At 35.4% G+C, this 23,525-nt stretch overlaps 2 long non-coding RNA genes across 2 annotated transcripts; one reads left to right on the forward strand and one right to left on the reverse strand.

Annotated features, from left to right (window-relative positions):
• Nucleotides 1-842: 842 nt before the first annotated feature.
• On the reverse strand, nucleotides 843-3,909 carry LOC113070600 (uncharacterized). Its single transcript, XR_003279949.1, has 4 exons — nucleotides 3,787-3,909; nucleotides 3,303-3,644; nucleotides 1,526-1,666; nucleotides 843-1,415 (listed from the first exon to the last, which is right to left on the reverse strand). It is a non-coding gene; the product is annotated as an uncharacterized LOC113070600 (long non-coding RNA).
• Nucleotides 3,910-3,920: 11 nt separating this feature from the next.
• On the forward strand, nucleotides 3,921-6,987 carry LOC113070597 (uncharacterized). The gene is made up of 3 exons (XR_003279946.1): nucleotides 3,921-4,056; nucleotides 4,882-4,976; nucleotides 6,012-6,987. It is a non-coding gene; the product is annotated as an uncharacterized LOC113070597 (long non-coding RNA).
• Nucleotides 6,988-23,525: the final 16,538 nt, after the last annotated feature.

Genomic DNA, 23,525 nt, shown 5'->3' on the forward strand with positions numbered 1-23,525 from the left:
GGGCGGGGCCGAGAGGCGTGGGAACGAGGAGTGAGGCCAGGTGTAGTGATTGGAGATGAGCTACACCTGCGCCCCACCGCCCGTATCGAGTCCCACGTAGGAGATGGAAGGATATAAAACTGGAGTGACGACCGTGAAGGACGAGAGAGGACCAGGCCTGGGACATTAGTTTATGTTTTGGTTTTCATTTATGCGCACCAGTCGTCCGTGAGGGGCTGGTGCGCCGTTTTGTATTTATTTTGAATATTAAAATTCTGTTTTGATTGTGCGCCGGTTCCCGCCTCCTTCTTCCCGATGATTAGGGAGTCATATCGTTACAACGTGCAATAAATTTCGAAAGTTATGTACGAACACCTGTCTGTTCTACTCATTTCAACTGACTTGTGAAAAAGTACAAATTCTCTTACATATAGCAACTTTTTTTTTTACAGTAACGCAAATAGTTACTTTCCCTGGTAACGAGTTACTTTTATTATAGAGTAATTCAGTTACTAACTCAGTTACTTTTTGGAACAAGTAGTGAGTAACTATAACTAATTACTTTTTAAAGTAACGTTCCCAACAGTGGTAAAAAGCAGAGTGTATGCGCTCTTAAAAAAAAAACTTTAACTAGACGAATACATATTCGTGAGGTGTAAAAAAAAATTTAAACTATCCAATATAGTCTCTGAATTACTATGTTGTTCTTAAACCACAAGAAATGAAAAGAGTTGTGCTTGAAATTTCAACTGCAAATTTAGTAGGAAGGAACTTTATTACCTATAACTTTATTATGTTTACACACAAAAATAAATTTGAAACAGGTATAGTGATAGTGCAGACATACAATTAGTTATTTCAACAATTAATTGAACAAAAGTTACATGTGAAACAGAAAATAAAATGCAACTCCATATATGCAAGTCATTATGCTATGATGACAAATCCAAGTTACAGATGCAAGTTTCATGACAACCAAATTTGAGGATCCTCAAAAGCTGCTCAGAGACTTCCTTTGACTAATTAACTAAAACATATTTAAATAAACATGACTGTTTGAAATGCATTGCTATACATCATGTACCTCATTTCTTAAAACTATCAAAAAACATTTTATCATTTAAGCTCATTATTAAAAGAAATACTCAACATAGTGAGCTATCCTAAAAACCGGTAGCCTGTACTTTCTATGCGCACACTTAATGGCACTTAATGCCCATTAATTTATGGCAGAGGATCAGCTTTTTCCCCCAATAAAAAACATGGGACAACAAGGATATTAAAAGTTAAAGGGAAAAGATTGGGTCAAGCTATTTACAATTTTAAGAGAGTTGGGACTCTGGTCACCCCAAGATCTGTAACTTGATACTACTGTTGGTCCATATGTCGTTTTGGATTTTGGTAACTTCCATCAGATGAACATTTTAACAGGATTGCTTAAACAATAATAAAATAAGAACTTAATTGACCTTCCGAAAAATAGCTTCATATTTTTACAGGAGTTGTTATGCTACTAAACATTTAATAAGTTCAGAAAGCAACTCACCTATCATCCCAATGATCAGTAAAACACTGATCATGCAAAATATTAGAGCAAGAAGATTCATCCATGTTGTCTGCTCATTTAGCAACACTTCAGTGCAATTCTGACACTGTGGTAACTCGGTAACTGCAGTTGTAGTTGGGTCTGTAAAAAAAAGTGCTCAGATATATATCTCTGTGTCTGTCTGTGTGTGTGTGTGTGTGTGTGTGTATATATATATATATATATATATATATATATTAGTGCTGTCAAAATTAGCGCGTTAACGCATTCGATTAATTTGAAATATTTAACGCGTTAAAAAAAAATAACGCAATTAACGCGGATGCAGTTTTTTTTATTTCCAGTTGTGGCCTTGTGTGTTCAACGTGCAAAGAAATATGGATAAGACCAAGGAAGGACTTTTAGACGGAAAGTTTCAGTATAAAACTCTGCCGGATTACTCTTCAGTCTGCCACAAGAAACATTACTCTTCATTCAGTCTGCCACAAGAAACAGCGACATTAAAATCATGAACTCAAATGTCATTGTTTAAAAAAAACGTTAATAAGCTTAAACGAAAATAACGAAATAATTGTGTAGCGGAGTATTTTTTGTACACAGTGCCGCGAACTGTCAATCACTCCTGTACGCGTGCATCACTGTCCTCCTCAGCTGCACCAACTTGCGCTCTCTCTCTTCATCAAGCTTTAAAACAAAAAGGGGACAAAAAGATCATATTGTCTTTGTGCATAGGCTATAGATTAATTAGATAATTAGATAAATATCTAAATTTGTGCCTTGCCGTCTACGGTATTTTTTTAGAACTTAGAAAAAAGATGCTGCAGCCAATGAGCAGCCAGCGGGGGCTGCAGGACGACTCAACCTCCGCAGACAGTTTTTAATGTTTATCAGACAATAAATACTCAAGATTTTGCTTTAGTATAACTCACAACGAGTTTCACACACCTTCTCCGGCCACGTTGAGTTGTTGACACTTAACAGTGGGAAAAGCGACACATGCGCTATTCATTTGTGTAACTTAAGGGTGAATGGGTAATGTAGTTTCTGCTCTGGGTGGGATGAATAAGGAAGCTTGCATTGTGAAGGGCGCTCTGAAAATCGGCAGTGCAGGTAAAAGATTAAAACCTCTATTAAAACAGATGTCCAAATGAGCGTACCGGTACGCTACAAGCACGTTCTGGGCGCACGGAGAGGTGGCGGTACGCTCAAGAGCTATATTTGGAAGTGGCGGTACTGAGTACCAGTGCATACCGGCCCACTTAAAGCACTGGCAATGACTATACTTTGGAATTTTTTTGCAGTCCACTTAGAATTCAACATGGAAATCATTTTTGTTTTTTATTGGCATTGATTGTTTTGAAATTCAAATGGTACTTACATGCCTGTGTTTTTATTTCTGTAATAAATATGGCTTTCAAGCCAACAGTTAATTTGGAGGATATTGATGGTTTATTGCAGGTATGTTGTTTACATGAGAAAATCTGTGTTACAAGTTAAACAAAAATTCCATTAAACAATCATATTTTGCATTTAAATAGTTTCTTTGTCTTGAGTTTAGATTAATTTTTTACATTTTACATTTACATATCCAAAAAGTTTCAGTCTTCTAATTGCGATTAATCGCGATTAATCGCGATTAATTTTAAAAAATTGTGCGATTAATTAGTTAATTTTTTTTAATCGATTGACAGCACTAATATATATATATATACACACATACTGTATAAAGGCAGTGTATACATTAGTATACACACATAAGTGAAGTAGTATCACTCACCAGTGTGTATGCTGATAGTCTGTAGTCTGGTGCCGTTGCTGAGTTTTACACCTGTTCCTGTGTTCATGCAATAATAAACTCCTAAATCATGAACAGTGATGTTATTTATGAAAAGACGATGTTTGGGTTGCACTGAATATTTGAGCCTGAAGTTATTTTTGTAGTAAAATACTGATGGTGGGTTTAAGAGTGAGTCCAATATCACAACCGGACAATTTGGTAAATTCAGCAAAATCCACGTGGTAACCTTTGCATCAATATCACAGTTTATAGTCACATTTTGACCCAAATCTGTAAGCTGATCTGTTAAAGTCTCTGCAGCTTGACACCACATTAGCAGATCTACGAGAAAAATAATTAGGAGTATTTTGCTTAGAATTTTCATTCAAACAAGGACAATATATATATATATATATATATTTATTCATATATTTATTTATTTATTATAACACATGTATGAAAATATTTTCATGAGTAAACTCACAGAGGTGGAGCTTTAAGATCTTCAGCATGATGGTTGGTTCACGCTGCTTTTTAGATGAAACCAGACCTTGGGTCTCTTTTAGGAGGACTCTTAGCCACACCAAGCAGAGGAAGTCAAATCAAGACCACTGCACACGACATTCGGACACGACTGTAAAAAGATTACCTGCGAGCTTCTCCTCCTGTCCATACGGTAATTTCTCTACTGTGGTCTACAGCTGGTTATGACGCAATCGTTAGCCTACTACTCGACCATAAGGTAAGATACAAGGTAACGGAGCCTTTTATACATTTTCGTGTTTCTTTAGAAATAATTAATGGACAAATAGAGTCTTTAAACGCCTCAGATGTAAAGTTATTTGCTGACAAAGTGACGCTAAAATGAATGGGAGTCAATGGAATGCTAACAGCTGGTGGGGGTCCGCTAGGCAATGGCGGCGCCCAGGGGTGCTCAATGAAACCCTGCCCCCCTGTGTGAATTAGAGGGTGACATTATTTTTTTATTATTTTTGTTTTGGCCTGAATCTGTCCGTCACAGTGAAAATAAAATAAAATACAGAACAGATCACAGAATGCCAACTTTAGTTAGATAAAAAAAATGTTTTGTTATTTTATTGAACTGAAAGCCCTCTTAAAGCACATTGTGCATTGCACACACATAATGTAAATCATCCATGCAAACACACATGCGTAGACACTCAGAGTGGCACTCTAGATTTACTTTTCATACACTGAGTTTCTCTCTCAAGTTCACATAGCAAGACGACAGAATCGCACCGTTTCGTTGTTATTCTGAGTCACACAAATAAACGTATGCGGATTAGAAAGATTTATTACTTTTATCTGTATGACCACAAATGACGATGTATTTTAACAGCAAGTGAGAGCACCGTGCTTCCTTCTGTCCTGCTGTTCAGTGTCCACACACAGTAGCGCACACTTCTGTAGGTTAACATTGAGCGGCCATGTATTACATACTTTTAGATGAAAAGCTATATTTGAGGTCTATTAATGATAGGTGGGCTTGGGTGTACTGCCCGATGTAGGCTTCTGTATCAGCACATAGACCAGCCGTTAACGATCTGTCCTTTACCAGCCACAACCAAAGCAGGCAGGAGGAGAGCATAAAGAGACACATCAAGTATACTCTGCAGAACGGTGGTCCTCCAGCCCAGGACTGACACCAGTGTTGTAAGTCATTCCCTCTTTATAATGCATGTTCAGAACATATTGCAGGAGATCTCATCATTGTCTCTCAAGGTCCACTTACATGCAGAGTTTTGCACCAACCTAGTGCAGTGCACCTGAACACATTAATCAAGGTCTTCAGTTTTACTAACTATAAGTCACAAACAGGTGAGTGTGATCAGGTGTGGACATAACACTGGGTGTGTTTCACTCAGGTCCATTGCTCAGTAGTCAGTGGTGAAGGGTTGCACCAATCACAATTTTCTTTTTACGGTGCACTGATAATTCACTATAAGATTACACGTAATAGATTTTAAAACACAAACCAATAATATATTTCCGCATAAACATATCACTAGACAGGTAACGTCTAATCTATTAAACATTTCCAATTAATTTATGAATTAAATCTTGCACATACATGTAATAAGTATTTATCATAATTTGCTGTAAATAGCATTAAAAGAAAGATATCAGTTTTACTGTTGTGCATTAATGTCAGTAGTGATGTTGTACAATGAGGACAGAGATAGTCACCAGTGTATTACCACTATTACAGTGTATTACAGTGCTTACCAGTACCTACATTTGTGTACACAATATATTCACAACTTGGCAAACTGTGAAGCTGATTGAGACGTACACTCTGCATGACAGTCGACCTGAAGCCAAGCATAGGTCTCTGCAGGAAAGTAATGGGAGTTACCAGATCAGGGAGTTTTTAGACCATGATACCTGATTGGCTGACGTCATAGTGACGGTTGGTTTAGGGTGGGGTTTAGGTAAGGGGGATCATTTTGATTGCATGATTTAGAAACACCCAGCAGTTTGAAAACACACACTAAGTCATAAACGCTCGCTTTTACTCTGCAGAGACATAAGTCTCACCTTAATGGCCAGAGCTGACAACCCCTGACATACTGATTAGTTAATAATCTCTCATGAAGAACGAGTACACTTTAATTTGTACATTTTGGACAACCATTGTTTTTGTATTATTCATTTACATTTTAGTTACTGTTTTCTTTCTCACTTTAGATGCTAGAGAAAAAACAGTGAGGCTAAAGCATTCAAAGTGGAAACATCTGCCGTGGCTCATTCATCCAGAATTGGGATGGAGGAAGGAGCAGAAGAAGAAGCAGAAGATCAGAGATCAGGCAGAGATCTACTGGTGACCCTGTGGGAACCCCATTTACCAAACGTGTTAGTTAAACCAAAGATTTTCCTCACTCATCTTCATGTTGTTCCAAGCCAGACATTTGTTCATCTTTGAAACATAAATGCATAACTTTTTAATGAAATTTTTTAAATATAAAATAACGCATTCACACAAGCACCATGATGCATCAGTGTTGCATTGGCGTGAGAGCTGGCGCTTTTGTAAAAATCCATTGGGGATTCATAATTTCGGAATAGATTATTTTTGCTGTTGTTGTGGTTTTTAGCGTACAAAAGGCATCTGTTAAAAAAATATCTTAATTTGTGTTCTGCAACATGGTTTGCTGCAACATGAGGGTAAGGAAATAATGACAGAATTTACATTTTTGGTTGTTCTAATGTGGTTATAATTGGTCATAATTTATTGTCTTGAAAAATTATATTAATAAAGAAAGATGGATTAATTTGATAAGTTTATAGTAAAGACTTTTAAATCTAAATAAACACTACTCTTTTGCAAGGTCTATTAAAAAATACTGACAAATGTAATGGTTTCCACAAAATATTGGGCAGCACAACTGTTTTAAACATTGATAATCATCAGAAATGTTTCTTGAGCAGCAAATCAGTATATTATAATGATTTCTGAAGATCATGTAACACTGAAGACAGTAATTGTGTTAAATATTAAGTTTGCAGGCATAAATTACATTTGAAAATGCATCCACATAGAAAACAATTATTTCTGTAGTTATATTTCACTACTGTTTTACGGTCTGTTTAATCAAAGAAGTCTTAAGATGTGATCAAGAATTCACATGAAAGATGTAATGTGTCAATAAATGTGTCAATATACTGTGAATTGTCTTATTTTCACTAATTAGGAATATGATAAATAATTCACGGTTGTAATTAGGTCTGGAAAAGACGTCTTTTCACCTTTCACTTTTCAACCACATTTAAACGTAATTTGGACGTCTGTTTATAGACGTCTTTTCACCTTTCACTTTTCAACCACATTTAAACGTAATTTGGACGTCTTTTTATATACGTCTTTTCGACGACCTGAAAAAGACGTCTTTTCACCTTTCACTTTTCAACTAAATTGTAACGTTGTTTAGACGTCTGCCATTGACGTCTTTTCGACGTCTTTTCAAAGAGTTTTTGCTGGGTGGGTAAAACCACATTTCGCTGTTTTATCACACTGAAACAACTCCCATTGGTAGTTTTATTTTATTACTTCTATCATGATTGGTTAATCTGGCTGTCATTCAAGAAACTGGACAATGAATCGGTTCGCGCCTTTCTACATTTAAAAATATGACCGTTATTGTCGTCTTTCTGTGAGTGAGGCGGCTAACTGTGAGCTGCTGCTCGTTATAATTGACTGCTCGGTCGGTCCCGAATTATTTCATATTTGCCTGTACATTTTTTATTTATTTTGAGCGAATTTGAGTCATGACATGTCAATGGAGAACAAAAACTGTGCACAAGGTCAGGTGTTCTGCGAGGTCCTGAAAACATACTGGCAAAATGAGGTAAGAAATTTTCAAAAGATATAAAGATAACGTTAAGGACATGTAACCTGCAGATAAATAAATACCCCTGTGTCTATTTTTGCATTGCATTATCACAAATGATCAAGTTGCTCACCTAATGTGTGGCTGGTAAGTTATGTTAATGTCTGTCTTTTAGAGATTTTCCCATATTTTCCTGATATGAATCCCATGCATTAGGTTATATATGTTTGTATTCTTATAATAGTTTCAAAGTGTTTTCTGAAAGTGCAAATGTCGGTATTTAAATAATATAATTTTAATGAATCAATGAAAATGAATAATAATAAAAAAGGATTGTTAAAGCCATGGTTCTCAAAGTGTCAGGCACCCTCTAGTTGTTATGCAGGTGAATCACTAAATTAAACTAATTATTGTTAATACATTTTAACTTAATCTTTGAGTAAGTTTTTTGCACATTTAAGTATGTTACAGTTAAAGTACAGTACAGTTTTGTAACTTTTGTTACATAATTAACGCTACATTTAAAATTAAATTTTAATTTAAACTTTTTTTTTTTTTCATTTAACTGTGTATGTAAGCACAGTTGTAGTGTTAATGTTCAAACTGTATTTACCATGGTACACTCTAAAAAACGCTGGGTTGTTTTTTCAACCCAAATGCTGGGTTGAGGCCGCTGGATAGGATTTTGGGATGTTTTAACCTGTTAACTGTCACTCACGTTTTTGAAGATAGACATGAATGTGCATGATACAAACCTAAATTTTTATAATTCATGACTGAAAACATTTTGTAACATGATTTTGATGTACCATTTACATGGTAATGCAACGTCTGATTTTAAAATGGGTTTTGAAGGATGAATTTTGAGATTTTATGTTTTCAAGTGATATATAACTTCTGATGATTTCTAAAAAGTGATAGAGAAGAAGGCAACGAGGAAGTCTTTTTTTTAAACAAAGGTAAAAGCTCCTTTTGTAATGTAGATTTCTGAGGGTGCATTCTTGTCATAAATTCATCTATTACTTTTCCTAAATAATTTTTAACCAAAAATATTGGTAAAATATATATTTGGGAGTCTTAGACCTTTCCAACGATATATAGTTTGTCAAGATTAGATTAGATTTAATTGTAATATAGTATAGTCAACGTAGGCGTCCAACAGGTTAACCCAAGTTTGGGTTGAAAATTGTTCTCCTTTGTAACCCAGCGGGGCTGGGTTGAGGACACGGACGTGAAGGAGAGCACGCACGTCACGTCAAGATCGTACATCTCCAGTGCGAGTAGCCGCCATTTTCTTAGCGTGAAAGAAGCGAGAAGCGAGTGAAAGACTATGGTAAGTAAATATTCAACATGTAAAGTTATCGTTTATTGTTTACCCGGTTGTATGAAAGGCGGAAACAAAGAAGCTTAACGTTATATCACAAAAAAAAAAAAAAAAAAACACGGATGCGGTTTTCGCCTCAGACACGGAGGTCTTAACGGCATCGTTTAATGTTACTGAACAGAAGAGGTAATTTTAATATAACATCAGTGAATGTATTTTGTCATATTTACATAAGATTTTACATTACCTGTACTTTTTGAGGCGTTAATGGACGGTTATAGTCACGGTTACACTCATGTTAATTTGTCCTTTTTTTTCGCGGTTAAACTGAATGTATGTTTGTCTCCTAAAGGAAAGGGCATTGTGTAGTAAAGACTAGCATAATTATTTTGAGGCTGTTGAAGTGGTAACTGTTAAAAGTATGTTTTACATGTAATATTTCAGACTTGTCCAGCTCCTGTCTTCATTGTCCTCACGCCGAGAGATAAAGACACAGAAGCTGTTTTTGTGAGGAGTCTCAGACTGTGAGGAGAAGGGTGTGTTCTTCTGAAGAGAGGGACAGACGGTTTAAAGGAGAGTAAACTTCAGAATAACATCGTTATCTTTATTTTTACTAAGACTAAAATAATGTTTGTTTGGTACATGTTGAAATCCAGAAACAAGATAACTTCATTCTTTTGAGACTGATGTGAGTTGTTATTATTATTTTTTAATTCATGATTCTGTTGTGTCCTACCTGTTTACTTCACATTTTGATGCAGCAACAGTGTGATCACATGTTCGTATTTTATTGAAACCATTGATGTCCCTCTTTGCAGAACTCAAACTAACTGGAGTTAAGGACACAGAAGTCTGTTTGTGTGAGGAGGAGGTGGATTTCTTAGCTTCAGGGAAAGATAGTTTAAGGCAAGTGAACTTCATAATTTCATGTTATCAGTTGGTGTTGTGTTTTACTAAGAGTAAAATAATGTTTGTTTTTTGTTTTTGTAGATGTTAAATGCCAGAGACATGGGAGAGCATCATTCTTTTGAGATTTTATGTAAGTTATTTTTAGAAAATAAATGTTTCTGTTGTCTCCTGCCGGTTTACTTCACATTTTGATGCAACAACAGTGTGATTACGTGCTCATTTCATTAAAACCATTGATGTCTGTGTTTTTCATTGCAGAACTCAAACCAACTTTGGAGTTGTCTGATTTGGAGAGTCATCATTCTTGGTCTTCCCTCTTAAAGGTAAAGTTCACACAAAAAATCATTTACTTGCCCTCATGTCATTCCAAATCTATAAGACTTGAATATATTGAAATTAATATATTTTTAATTTTCTTATTCTTATTTTGTTAATCCATTTATAGTCTAGATAATCAGTATTTTAAAGCCTAATAAATACAAAGTTATTGTAGAAGTAATTCATTCCGATATTTATATATGAATAAATCTAAAATTATATAATAGCAAACATGTATGTTCAAAATAAAATATTGGTCTCCCAGAATAGCAGAGGAGGACACAAATTAAGAGAATATTAAATATATTCATTTGTTTTCCAAAAATGAGCGGATTTTGTATGAGTCTGGAACAACATGAGGGAGAGTAAATTATGACCATTTTCATTATTTGGTGAACTAACCGTTTGAAGAGCAGCCCTCCATGAACATGAATATTGTGAGGTATGTGAATGTCATGACTGTTTTAATGTTTCAGTAAAGAAGCTTTCTGAAAGCAGTATATTTATTCAAATGATATGACGTGCCCTCACAATAGTGCTGCCATTATAGCATTCTGGAGCGCTGTGGTGGACTGAGACATTAAACAACCGCACAAAGTGTTGAAACTTTAACACAGATTATTTACCTATCCTTACAGATGTGAATACACCTCTACCTGAAAATGGATAGAGTTTAATTAAATGTTTAATTTTTTCAAATGTGTTTCTCTTTCTAGGCCACTGATGAAGAGCAGGCGGTGACTGGGATGAATGCTGATCAAAGAAGAGAACATCCTTTCCCCTAAACTGATGCAGCACTGGTTTTAAAGGAGGACGCTGCCCTGGATGATGTAGAAGATGTCACATGCTGTGTTGATGGGGTTTCTTCATGATTACATCAGTTATGCTACAGAGATCGTGAAAATTGACGGTGATACATGATCTGTATTCATGGACTATGAAACAAACTAAGTGTATAATTTGTAAAAACAATGTTAAATGCTTTTTCTGTGTTGTTTAGTAGAAGAGTTTACACTCTGTCATTCATACACCTGCTCACATTCTTACACACACACACACACACACGTCTGTTAAATGTTATAATATCAGAGTTAATTTTGTGATTTATTTGTGTACTGTCATGCCAGAATAGTTGGTAAAGAACCTAACTAATTGTAAATGTATTGTATAATAGTGTTTTCGTATATTTTTATACAATATATACAATTGAACAAAGTCCAATTTGATCTTAAGTTATATTCAATGAATGTTCAATGCTTTATGAAATGTATTTCTTCTTACATGTTACATTTTGACTTTACTCTTGTTTTTAATAAATATTTTCCTTTTGATAATTATTATTTGTGTGTAAAAGTGAAATTTAAAATGAACATTATTTGTAGGTTTAATGCCTAGCTCAGTTTGAGTTCATTTTAACGTAGCATGCATTGTTTCCCACATCGTTACATTCAATTGGTGGCGGCACTCCGCAGGGTTCATTTTCTGCGAGCAGGAGGCGCTAAGAGCGGGAGAGGTAGGTTTCGACGGTAACGGCTGCAAAGCGGCGCTGAGCTCAGAAACGCAGGTGGCAAGGTAGTCGACCGGAAGTTGAAGTCGGGTGGGGGCTGCCATCTTTTAGCAGAAGTTCACTTGCATCAGCATTCCCATTGACTCCCATTCATTTTGGCGTAACTTTGACAGCAAATAACTTTACATCTGAGGCATTTAAAGACTCCGTTTGTCCATAATTTATTTCTAAAGATACACGACAGTGTATAAAGGGCTCCATTACCTTCTATGTTACATTATGGCCCCGTAGAAACAGTTTTTGTAAAAATAGGCTAACGATTGCGTCATAACCACTCGACTCTCTGTCGCATTACCGTACAGACAGGAGGAGAAGCTCGCAGGCAATTAACTTAATATGGCGTACTGGCATTACATTTTAAAATACTATACAAAATAATTAATCAGAATACTTACTCCTGCTCACTCACAACAAAGAACTCCCCGCTCAAGCTCACTGTCTCTGCAAGATTAACGATGGCAGTTTTCACGCACAGCTACTAGAAGATTTACATCTGTCAGACAGGTTGCTGACGTCATCAAGCTTCGTTTGAGTCTGCGGGTCAGAAACGTAAGTGCTAAAAAACGCTAAAAATGGGCTTCACTTGTCTCAATTGAGTTCCAATGGGGTCGCTGTGTCCATTTCTTATACTGTCTATGCACAAACGCTGCCTCATCAAGCATTACATGCGAAATAAATGTAAACATTTTCTAAATACAGTAATTTTCCTTCTGAAATACAGTGATAAAAAAACACCCGCTCTGGTTTTTGAAACCCTGCAATGTAGTAATTTTAAACCATAAAAAAAAGCAACCCAGCAGGTTGGGTTAAACAAAAATGGGTAATGGTGGAGTTGGCATGTGTTGGCGAGTGTCCTTGAGCTGCAGCCAGATGTAGTCATAGGTCTCCCTCACACTCATCCCTACAGTGCTGATGCCCAACCTAAAACTGCTGGCAATGGTGGTGAATGAATTGCCAGTTCTCAGATACCTACTATTATATATACAAATATTACTGTATCAAAAATTCTACAAATATTACTATAGCACAGCTATAATTATAGCACACCAAGTCCCTGTAAACCGTTTGTGTGTGTGTGTGTGTGTGTTTGTGCGCGCAGGTCCATACTTTAGACATACTGCCAGTCTCTGTTCAGGATAACTGATTCGCAGAAATTGGTCTTTTTAATCAAACTGAGCCACTGACATCCTGAATCCTTTGAATCGTTCTGGATAATCCCGCAGCTCCTTGATAAGGAAGTGCAACTCTCCTTCCTCTCTATGCTATCGCAGGAGTGGATGGACCCAATATTTCCAATTTCTAAGAAGAGAGAGGACAAAAAACCACCCTCACTACTTGAAGACGCCATTTTCTATTGTTTTGAGTTTTTATCTTTTCGTAACGCATTCATTAATATGCATTGGACTCAGTGTACAAGGTCTCTGTGTATACATTTTTCTGATCACGAATCCAAAAAAAACGCATGCGAAATTTCGGACTCTGTGTGCAATGACCTTAAATTGTCAAGTAAATCAATTGTAAAGAAAGTTGGACAACAGTACAGCAGATGGCAATATTGCAAACGGTCAAAGAAGAAGAAGGTAGTCAGGGTTTATTTGCAAGGAAAGAAGTCAAATGAACAAAAAATTAGTTCTGTAATATTCAAGGAGATATAGGTGTATAAACTGTAAACAGGGAGGGATAAAAGGGAAGAGGTGCTCTTTAGTGCATTCTGAACATTTCATAAACACATTATATATATATATATATATATATATATATGTATATATATATATATATATATATATATATATATATATATATATATATATATATATATATACACACACAGAGCTGGGTAGATTACTTATGATTTGTAATCAGTTACTCATTACAGATTACATGACAAAATTTGTAGTCTGTAATATAATCTCTTAGATTACACCTTTTTGGTAACGTAATCTGATTACTTTTGGATAACATTTAGATTCAATTTGTGCTAACCCTTATTTGATAGCACATATATTGAATTAGCCTAATCATGTACTATTTTGACACACACAAAGAAACAATATAATCCACAAAATATATTTAATTCACAAACAAGAGCCACAATTGCTTCTTTTTCAAATGCAATGTGTGGACAGTTAATACTTACAAAATACTAACATTAATGTGCCTTGCTGTTAGTGTTTGCTAGTAACACTGAATAAAACTTATTATTAATTACTTATAATTAAGTAAATTTGAAAAACAGCTACATTACAAAAAACAATATTGAAAAACATGAAATTCACAGCAATATCACTGCCAGGTTAAATATTTAATCTAATAAAACATCTAATAAAGAAGTGCATATCAATGTATCAATGAAAAACAAAAAATAATTAGCTACATTTCAAGCATAATTTCTTGAAAAAGACTAAAAAAGGAAGAAAAAAATGAGAATTTTAGGAGAATCAATGAATTGTGAACAATTTATTACCATTGTGTAAAAAAAATGTAATCATGTAATCCATACAAGAGTAACTGTAGTCTGATTACAAGTAATTTAAAAAGTAGTTTACTCTAATTACAAGTACTTGAGTTTTGAAATCTGATTATGTAATCCAGATTACATGTAATCCGTAACTACCCAGCTCTGTATATATACAGAAGGATTGGACACACCTTCTCATTCAAAGAGTTTTCTTTATTTTCATGACACACTGAAGGCATCAAGGGCTGTTTGACCAAGAAGGAGAGTGATGGGGTGCTGCGCCAGATGACCTGGCCTCCACAGTCACCGGACCTGAACCCAATCGAGATGGTTTAGGGGTGAGCTGGACCGCAGACAGAAGGCAAAAGGGCCAACAAGTGCTAAGCATCTCTCAGGGAACTCCTTCAAGACTGTTGGAAGACCATTTCAGGTGACTACCTCTTGAAGCTCATCAAGAGAAAGCCAAGAGTGTGCAAAGCAGTAATCAAAGCAAAAGAACCTACAATATGACATATTTTCAGTTGTTTCACACTTTTTTTTGTTATGTATATAATTCCATATATAATTCCACATGTGTTAATTCATAGTTTTGATGCCTTCAGTGTGAATCTACAATTTTCATAGTCATGAAAATAAAGAAAACTCTTTGAATGAGAAGGTGTGTCCAAACTTTTGGTCTGTACTGTGTATATATATACTGTGTGTGTGTGTGTATATATATATATATATATATATATGTGTGTGTGTGTGTGTGTGTGTGTGTGTGTGTGTGTGTGTGTGTGTGTGTATATGTGTGTGAAAAATGTATTTGCAAAAACTGCTAACAATTATTGATTTATTGATTTTCAAAAATCACTTTTTTTTATTGCGCATTCGAAGTAATATCAATTAAACTGTAGTTTGGGTTGCTTTAATTAAGCAATAATAACTTAAATACAGGTCATTTACAAAACTCTCTCTTTTCTAGCATTTTAAATTCAGTTGCTCCTTCGCACGTAAGGAAGTTTACGGAAGACAGTCTAGGGCTGCAACAAACAATTATTTTGATAATCGATTAATCTAACGATTATTAGAACTATTAATTGACTAATCATTTGACTGTCTATTATTTCACTGATTCATGAATATAATTTGATTGATTATTCAGCTCTTGCAATTAGTAAAAATTCGGTTATACATAAAAAAAAAATTGCCTAATCACTTCAGCTTTGGGAAATAATATTATGTAATTACAATTATTATACAATTAATTTACACAAATAAATATATTTGGCACAGAAAATGAGATGACAGAGAACCTTCTTATTTACCATTTAATTATAATATGAAAATTAACTGAAGGACACATAATTCTGCCTAACACCTCCTTTTGTAATAAGAAACAAAATAAAGGTATGTGATTAGATGTTTTATTTTTGGATAAACAATTTTATTCACAATATACACTACCAGTCAAACATTTTTGAACAGTAACATTGTTTTTAAAGAAGTATCTTCTGCTCATCAAGCCTGCATGTATTTGATCCAAAGTACAGCAAAAAAAAAAAAAAAAAAACAACGTAAACAATTTTACTATTTAAAATAACTGTTTTTTTTTTATTTTATTATATTTTACAATTTAATTTATTTCTGTGATTTCAAGGCTAGCATCGTTACTCCAGTCACATGATCCTTCAGAAATCATTCTAATATACTGATTTGCTGCTCCAAAAAATATTTCTTCTTCTTCTTCTTTTTCTTCTTCTTATTATTATGTTGAAAACTAAATATATTTTTTTTCAGGTTTCTTTGATGAACAGAAAGTTCAGAAGATCAGCATTTATCTGAAATAGAAATCCTTTGTAACATTATAAATGTCTTTGTCAATTTAAAGCATCCTTGCTAAATAAAAGTATTATTTTCTAACCCCCCCCCCCCCCCCCCACTCCAATAAAAAAATTAAATAAAAAATGATATTGACTCAAAGCTTTTGAATGGAATTGCGTATAAGGTTACAAAAGCTTTTTATTTCAGATAAATTCTGATCTCTGGATCTTTATATTCATCAAAGAATCCTGAAAAAAGAAATTTATCGAGTAGAATCATGCCAAAACCTCACACACACACAAAATGTGTTTTCCTTGAAGGATTTTTTTTTGTACTTGAAAGATTTTAGTTTGTACCTGGAGGATATTTTTGTCATTGAAGAAATACGTTTCTTTATATATGTAAAACGTACTGTATTTGTTTGATAGGTAAGTTTTTTCTTTGCAGAACAAAATGCATTAGTTTGTGAGTGATGTTTTGTATTTGCAAACCACACTGAGTTTGTTTGTGAATCGTTGGGTGTGAGTAAAACACATTTTGAGTGTGTGTGAGGTTTTGGCATGATTCTCACTCCATAGAAATTACTCAACTGTTTTAAATATTGATGAAAATAATAATAAATGTTTCTTGAGCAGCAAATCAGTATATTAGAATGATTTCTGAAGATCATGTGATACTGAAGACTGGAGAAAATTCAGTTTTGATCACAAGAATAAATTACATTTTAAAATAGATTCAAATAGAAACCAATTATTTTAAATCGTAAAAATATTGCACAATATTACTGCTTTTGCTGTATTTTGGATCACAGGCTTGGTGAGCAGAAGAGACTTTTAAAAATAAAAAACATTACATATCTTGCATCGAGGAGGGCTGAATTACAGTCTTGCGCTACAGCGCCACACTGGTCAAACCGCATTATTGCAGGCTCTAAATTAGGTCAAATTTAATCAAATGACTACCTGACAACAAAAATATTTTTACCCGACAACAAAAAAACATTCTCTACCATAGGAGAGGAAGAATTGTATAAACTTGTTAAATTCTCTAAACCAACAACATGTTAGACCCTATACCATCTAAGCTCCTAAAAGAGGTGCTTCCAGAAGTCAAAGATCCTCTTCTGACTATTATTAATTCCTCATTGTCATTAGGATATGTCACCAAAACCTTCAAACTGGCCTTCCTGGACCTAACATGGGGAAACAGGAGCCTTGGTGGGCTTAACTCGGGAACAGGAGCCCACCAGGGCAGAGCAGATGGCGTGGGAGCCCACCAGGGTGGAGCAAGGAGCCCCCCCACTCCTGAGCAGTCGGGATATAAGCCCACCAGGGCAGAGTAGGTTGAGCTGGAGCCCACCAGGGCAGCGCAGAGGCTAGAAAGAGGTAGAAAGAACCTCTACAGCCCTGAAAGACAGCGGAGACCAGGACAACTAGAGCCTCAGATACAGATCCCCTGTAAAGACCGTCTCAGAGGACCACCAGGACAAGACCACAGGAAACAGACCACACCTCCTTAGTGACTCGGAGGACAATGTGGTGACAGTGGAACGAGGCACATGTCAAACACTCTGGAGACCACTCTGTATGATGTACCACTGGCAGAGCACTGTCAGGGCCTGCTTGCTCAGCGCTGGCACATTCACTACAGTGCAGGGGTCTGGTCTGATTTAGGGAAAGAAGGAAAAGAGAAATTGCTATGACAACGTAATTAGTACAAGAAATATTGGGAAACTTTAGCAAACTACTTTTACTTAAAATTTATTTCCAAACCTGGAGCAACTTAGGGGTGAGTAAATGATTACAGAATTTTCATTTTTGGCTGAACTATCCTTTGAGTATTATCTTGCATACTCTAATATACTCAAGGTATTGAGAGTAAAAGGAAAGGTATGCAATATGTTTAAGGTTATAAGGTATAAGGTTATTAGGGGTTCAAGCACGCAGTGCTGAAACCCTATTGTAATTGTTAGGATTTTTATTAGGGGTTCAAGCACGCAGTGCTGAAACCCTATTGTTTTTGTTAGGATTTTTATTATTATTATTATTATTAGGGGTTCAAGCACGCAGTGCTGAAACCCTATTGTAATTGTTAGGATTTTTATTATTATTATTAGGGGTTCAAGCACGCAGTGCTGAAACCCTATTGTAATTGTTAGGATTTTTAGGGGTTCAAGCACGCAGTGCTGAAACCCTATTGTAATTGTTAGGATTTTTATTATTATTATTATTATTATTATTATTATTCTTCCGCCTTAAAACTGAACGTGCAGCCCAAACCGTAAGACCTAGAGAGCTGAAACTTGGTCAGATCGTAGTAGTCTTGCTCGCTACTCAGAATCAAAGAACCGGCCCAATCGGCCTAACGGGGGCGCTACAGCGCAAAAAACAAAAATTTTGGACATTTTTGGCCGTAAAGTGTAAACCGTTAGCCATAGACTCAAAAACATGGCATTGTTGCAATCCTTGGGTTAGCCCGAACAAAAGTGCACGGCGCCTTTTTGGGGTCTACGACGCACCGTTTTCTCGCAAAATCGAGCTATATCTGAAACCTACTTTTGCGAACTAGTCCTAGGATTTTCAACCAATCAGAACCAAACCACTTCATAAATATTCCCTGGACACTCAATATCAATAATTATCAAAAAAAAGTTGAAATTTCAATTCTTACGCGAAACAGTACACCAAAAAGCATCTATGCTAACGTTAGCCAAATGCTATTTTGACTATAACTCTTGAACAGAATGAGATATCTTCACCAAACTCAGTATACATATGTATGAGCTCAATCTTTGGTCAAATCAAAAAAATTGCACATCTCTGCCACTTGGGGGCGCTATAAGATAGAAAAAACACATAAATGGCTATAACTAGGCAACCGTTGGCTCGATCGACTTGAAAATCGGTATGCAGTGTCTTGGTCTGAAGGGGCACAAGTACCTATGAGGACATTGGCATATCTCAAAAAACATGGCCGTCATTGGCCAAACAAATTTAAGCACCTATTTGAAAGGGTTAACGGATGTTGATCGGAACGAAACTCGCTGGGTACGTTCGACTCATGAACCTTAAGGTCTGTACGAATTTTGAAAGAAATCGGCCACTAGTTGGCGCTAACGAGTTTTATGGCTCTGTAATCACGTGGTGTTTCACATATCAACACAATATGCATATCATTTGATAGATCTCCTCGTAATGCACAACTTTGCCTCAAGAACCATTGCTGTCAACCAAATCGTTCAATTGTTATTCACAAATATGTTAAAAACCTACTTTTGCGAACTAGTCCTAGGTTTTTTGCCTGATCGGAACCAAACCACTGCAGTAATATTCTGAGGACTCTCTAGATCAATAATTATTAAAAAAAATGTTGAATTTTGTCCTTTGGTTAGCTGTAACGGGGTAATTTAGAAAAAGGGGTGTGGCCAAACATACCCCAAAGCCTATAAAACCTAAAGGAAAACTCAAAACTTTATGAAACTCGGTGAAATCATGTAACAGGTGACTCTTAACAAGCATGCAAAGTTTCATGGAGATCAGACCATAGGTGGCGCTATAACAGTAGAAAATGTCTCAAAACACAAGATTTATATGGTAAATGGCCTCAAATTGTTTGAAAATGTTCCTATATTCACTCAAAAACACTAAATCTTCATAATATATAATAGATCTCCTCATTCTGAACAACTTTGCCTCTGGGACCAATGTTGTCAATAAAGCTGTTAATTAAATATTCAATATTATTTTAAAAAGTTACTTTGGCATACTTGTGATACGGTTTAAGCTGAAAATCAATAAAACCACTGAAGTACAATTCTCTAGACTCTGAAGGTCAATAATTATCAAAAACATGTTGAACAATTGCATTTGGGCAACTATAAACCAATAATTTTATAATATGTTATTTGCATAGTGTACACAAAGGCCTATTTATACAAACAGAAAGCCCACAAATTATCAAAACTGTGTAAAATAATGCATGATTTCATTCTAAACAAGCATGCAAAATTTAAGAGAGATTGGGCAAAAAAAAATTACAACACTATAACAGTTATGTTTTAAAACACAGTGTTGTTTGAGTAAATGCAATTTATAACCACTAGATGGCAGCGGAAGACCACTAATGGGCTCATTCAGCTAGTTAAACAGTACTGTTTTCATGAATTCATGCCAAAACATTAATAAATTAACTGTTATAACATTTTAAATCTCATTGAATTTATGTTTTCCATTTTGTTTATACAGATATATCAGTTTTACAATTTTGCCACATTATGATTACAGTTTAAACTGAAAATGACATCTAAACTCTTAAAAAGAGAAGACTTGCAATACATTTATTGTCACCTATAACTTATTTCAAATCCCAACATCTGCAACAAAATGTGTGTGCATGTATATGTGTGTCTTTGTCTTTGTGTGTATGCGTATGCTTATAGAGTATGAATATATTAGTCTAATAATTTTCTTTCAGTGTGTGTGTCTGTTTGTTAGCCTATTCTCCATTTTGGATGTGTTTAGCGGTCATCCATACGTCCAGGTTGGCTCTAACCACCTCAGATGCCTTAAATGCTTGAACCCCGGTAAATGCTGCTTGCAGCTTTAATTATTATTATTATTATTATTTTTCCGCCTTAAAACTGAACGGGCAGCCCAAACCGTAAGGCCTAGAGAGCTGAAACTTGGTCAAAAGGTAGTAGTCTTGCTCGCTACTCAGGCGCAAAGATCCGGCCCAATCGGCCAGTGGGGGGCGCTACAGTGATCAAAAATGCGTTTTTGCTAATAGCTCCTAAACCGCTTGTGATAGAGCCAAAAATTTAACATTTCTGGAATCCGTGGGTCATGCGAAATTATAAACGGTCACTCTGATTTTGGGTCTAGGAGGCCTCGTTTTTTCGCAAATTTGACGTATGTCCAAAACCTACTTTTGCGAACTAGTCCTAGGTTTTTCACCCAATCTGAACCAAACCACTGCAGAAATGTTCTCTGTCCAGTGAATATCAATAATTATCAAAAAAACGTAGAAATTTCGACTCACTGTCGTAATGGGATGCCAAAACATTCGAAAGTCGAGGACCAATTTTACGCAACAGGCTATAACTCATTAATGAAATGAGATATCTTCACCAAACATGGTACACATATGTATGAGCTCAATCTTTGGTCAAATAAAAAAAATTGCGCATCTCTGCCACTTGGGGGCGCAATAAGATAGAAAAAACACATAGATGTCTATAACTAGGCAACCGTTGGCTCGATCGACTTGAAAATTGGTATGCAGTGTCTTGGTCTGAAGGGGCACAAGTACCTATGAGGACATTTGCATATCTCAAAAAACATGGCCGCCATTGGCCAAACAATTTTAAGCACCTATTTGAAAGGGTTAACGGATGTTGATCGGAACGAAACTCACTGGGTACGTTCGACTCATGAACCTTAAGGTCTGTAAGAATTTTGAAAGAAATCGGACACTAGTTGGCGCTAACGAGTTTTATGGCTTTGTAATCACGTGGTGTTTCACATATCAACACAATATCCATATCATTTGATAGATCTCCTCATAATGCACAACTTTGCCTCAAGAACCATTGCTGTCAATCAAATCGTTCATTAATTATTCACAAATATGTTAAAAACCTACTTTTGCGAACTAGTCCTAGGTTTTTTGTCCGATCGGAACCAAACCACTGCAGTAATAATCTGTGGACTCTCTAAATCAATAATTATCAAAAAATGTTGAATTTTGTACTTTGGTTAGCGTTAAAGGGGTAATTAAGAAAAGGGGTGTGGCCAAACATACCCCAAAGCCTATAAAACCTAAAGGAAAACTCAAAACTTTATGAAACTTGGTGAAAACATGTAACAGGTGACTCTTAACAAGCATGCAATGTTTCATGGAGATCGGACCATAGATGGCGCTATAACAGTTGAAAAAGCCTCAAAAACACACATTTTCAATAGAAAATGATCACAATTTGTAGGACATGTTCATACATTCAAACAAACACTAGATCTTAATATCATATGATAGATCTCCTCATAATGCACAACTTCGCCTCAAGAACCATTGCTGTCAATCAAATCGTTCAATTGTTATTCACAAATATGTTAAAAAGCTACTTTTGCGAACTAGTCCTAGGTTTTTTGTCTGATCGGAACCAAACTACTGCAGTAATATTCTGTGGACTCTCTAGATCAATAATTATCAAAAAAATGTTGAATTTTGTACTTTGGTTAGCTGTAAAGGGGTAATTAAGAAAAGGGGTGTGGCCAAACATACCCCAAAGCCTATAAAACGTAAACGAAAACTCTAAACTTTATGAAAATTGGTGAAATCATGTAAAAGGTGACTCTTAACAAGCATGCAAAGTTTCATGGAGATCGGACTATAGGTGGCGCTATAACAGTAGAAAAGGTCTCAAAAGACAAGATTTATATGGTAAATGGCCTCAAATTGTTTGAAAATGCTCATATATTCACTCAAAAACACTAAATCTTCATATCATATGATAGATCTCCTCATTCTGAAAAACTTTGCCTCTGGGACCAATTTTGTCAATAAATCTGTTAATTAAATATTCAAGATTATTTTAAAAAGTTACTTTGGCAAAGTATTCCAAGGCTTTAAGCTGAAAATCAATAAAACCACTGAAGTACAATTCTGTAGACTCTGAAGGTCAATAATTATCAAAAACATTGAACAATTGCATTTGGACAACTATAAACCACATATTTTATAATATGTTATTTGCATAGTGTACACAAAGGCCTATTAATACAAACAGAAAGCCCACAAATTATCAAAACTGTGTAAAATAATGCATAATTTCATTCTTAACAAGCATGCAAAATTTAAGAGAGATTGGGCAAAAAAAATAACACTATAACAGTTATGTTTAAAAACACTGTTGTTTGAGTAAATGCAATTTATAACCTCTAGATGGCAGCGGAAGACCACTAATGGGCTCATTCAGTTAAGTTAAACAGTACTGTTTTCATGAATTCAAGCAAAACATTAATAAATTAACTGTTATAACATTTTAAATCTCATTGAATTGATGTTTTCCATTTGGTTCATACAGATGTATCAGTTTTTACAATTTTTCCACATTATGATTACAGTTTAACCTGAAAATGACATCTAAACTCTTAAAAAGAGAAGACTTGCAATAAGTTTATTGTCACCTATCACTTATTTCAGATACCTATATCTGCAACAACATGTTTGTGCATGTATATGTGTGTGTGTGTGTGTGTGTGTGTGTGTGTGTGTGTGTGTGTGCATATGCTTATAGAGTATTAATATATTAGTTTAATCAGTGAATTTCAGTGTGTGTGTCTGTCTGTTAGCCTGTTCTCCATTTTGGATGTGTTTAACTGTCATCCATGCATCCAGCTTGGCTCAGACCACCTCAGATGCTTTAAATGCTTGAACCCCGTAAATGCTGCTTGCAGCTTTAATTAGGGGTCAAGCACGCAGTGCTGAAACCCTA

Source organism: Carassius auratus, unplaced genomic scaffold, assembly GCF_003368295.1.
Source record: "Carassius auratus strain Wakin unplaced genomic scaffold, ASM336829v1 scaf_tig00004584, whole genome shotgun sequence".
NCBI lineage: Eukaryota > Metazoa > Chordata > Actinopteri > Cypriniformes > Cyprinidae > Carassius > Carassius auratus.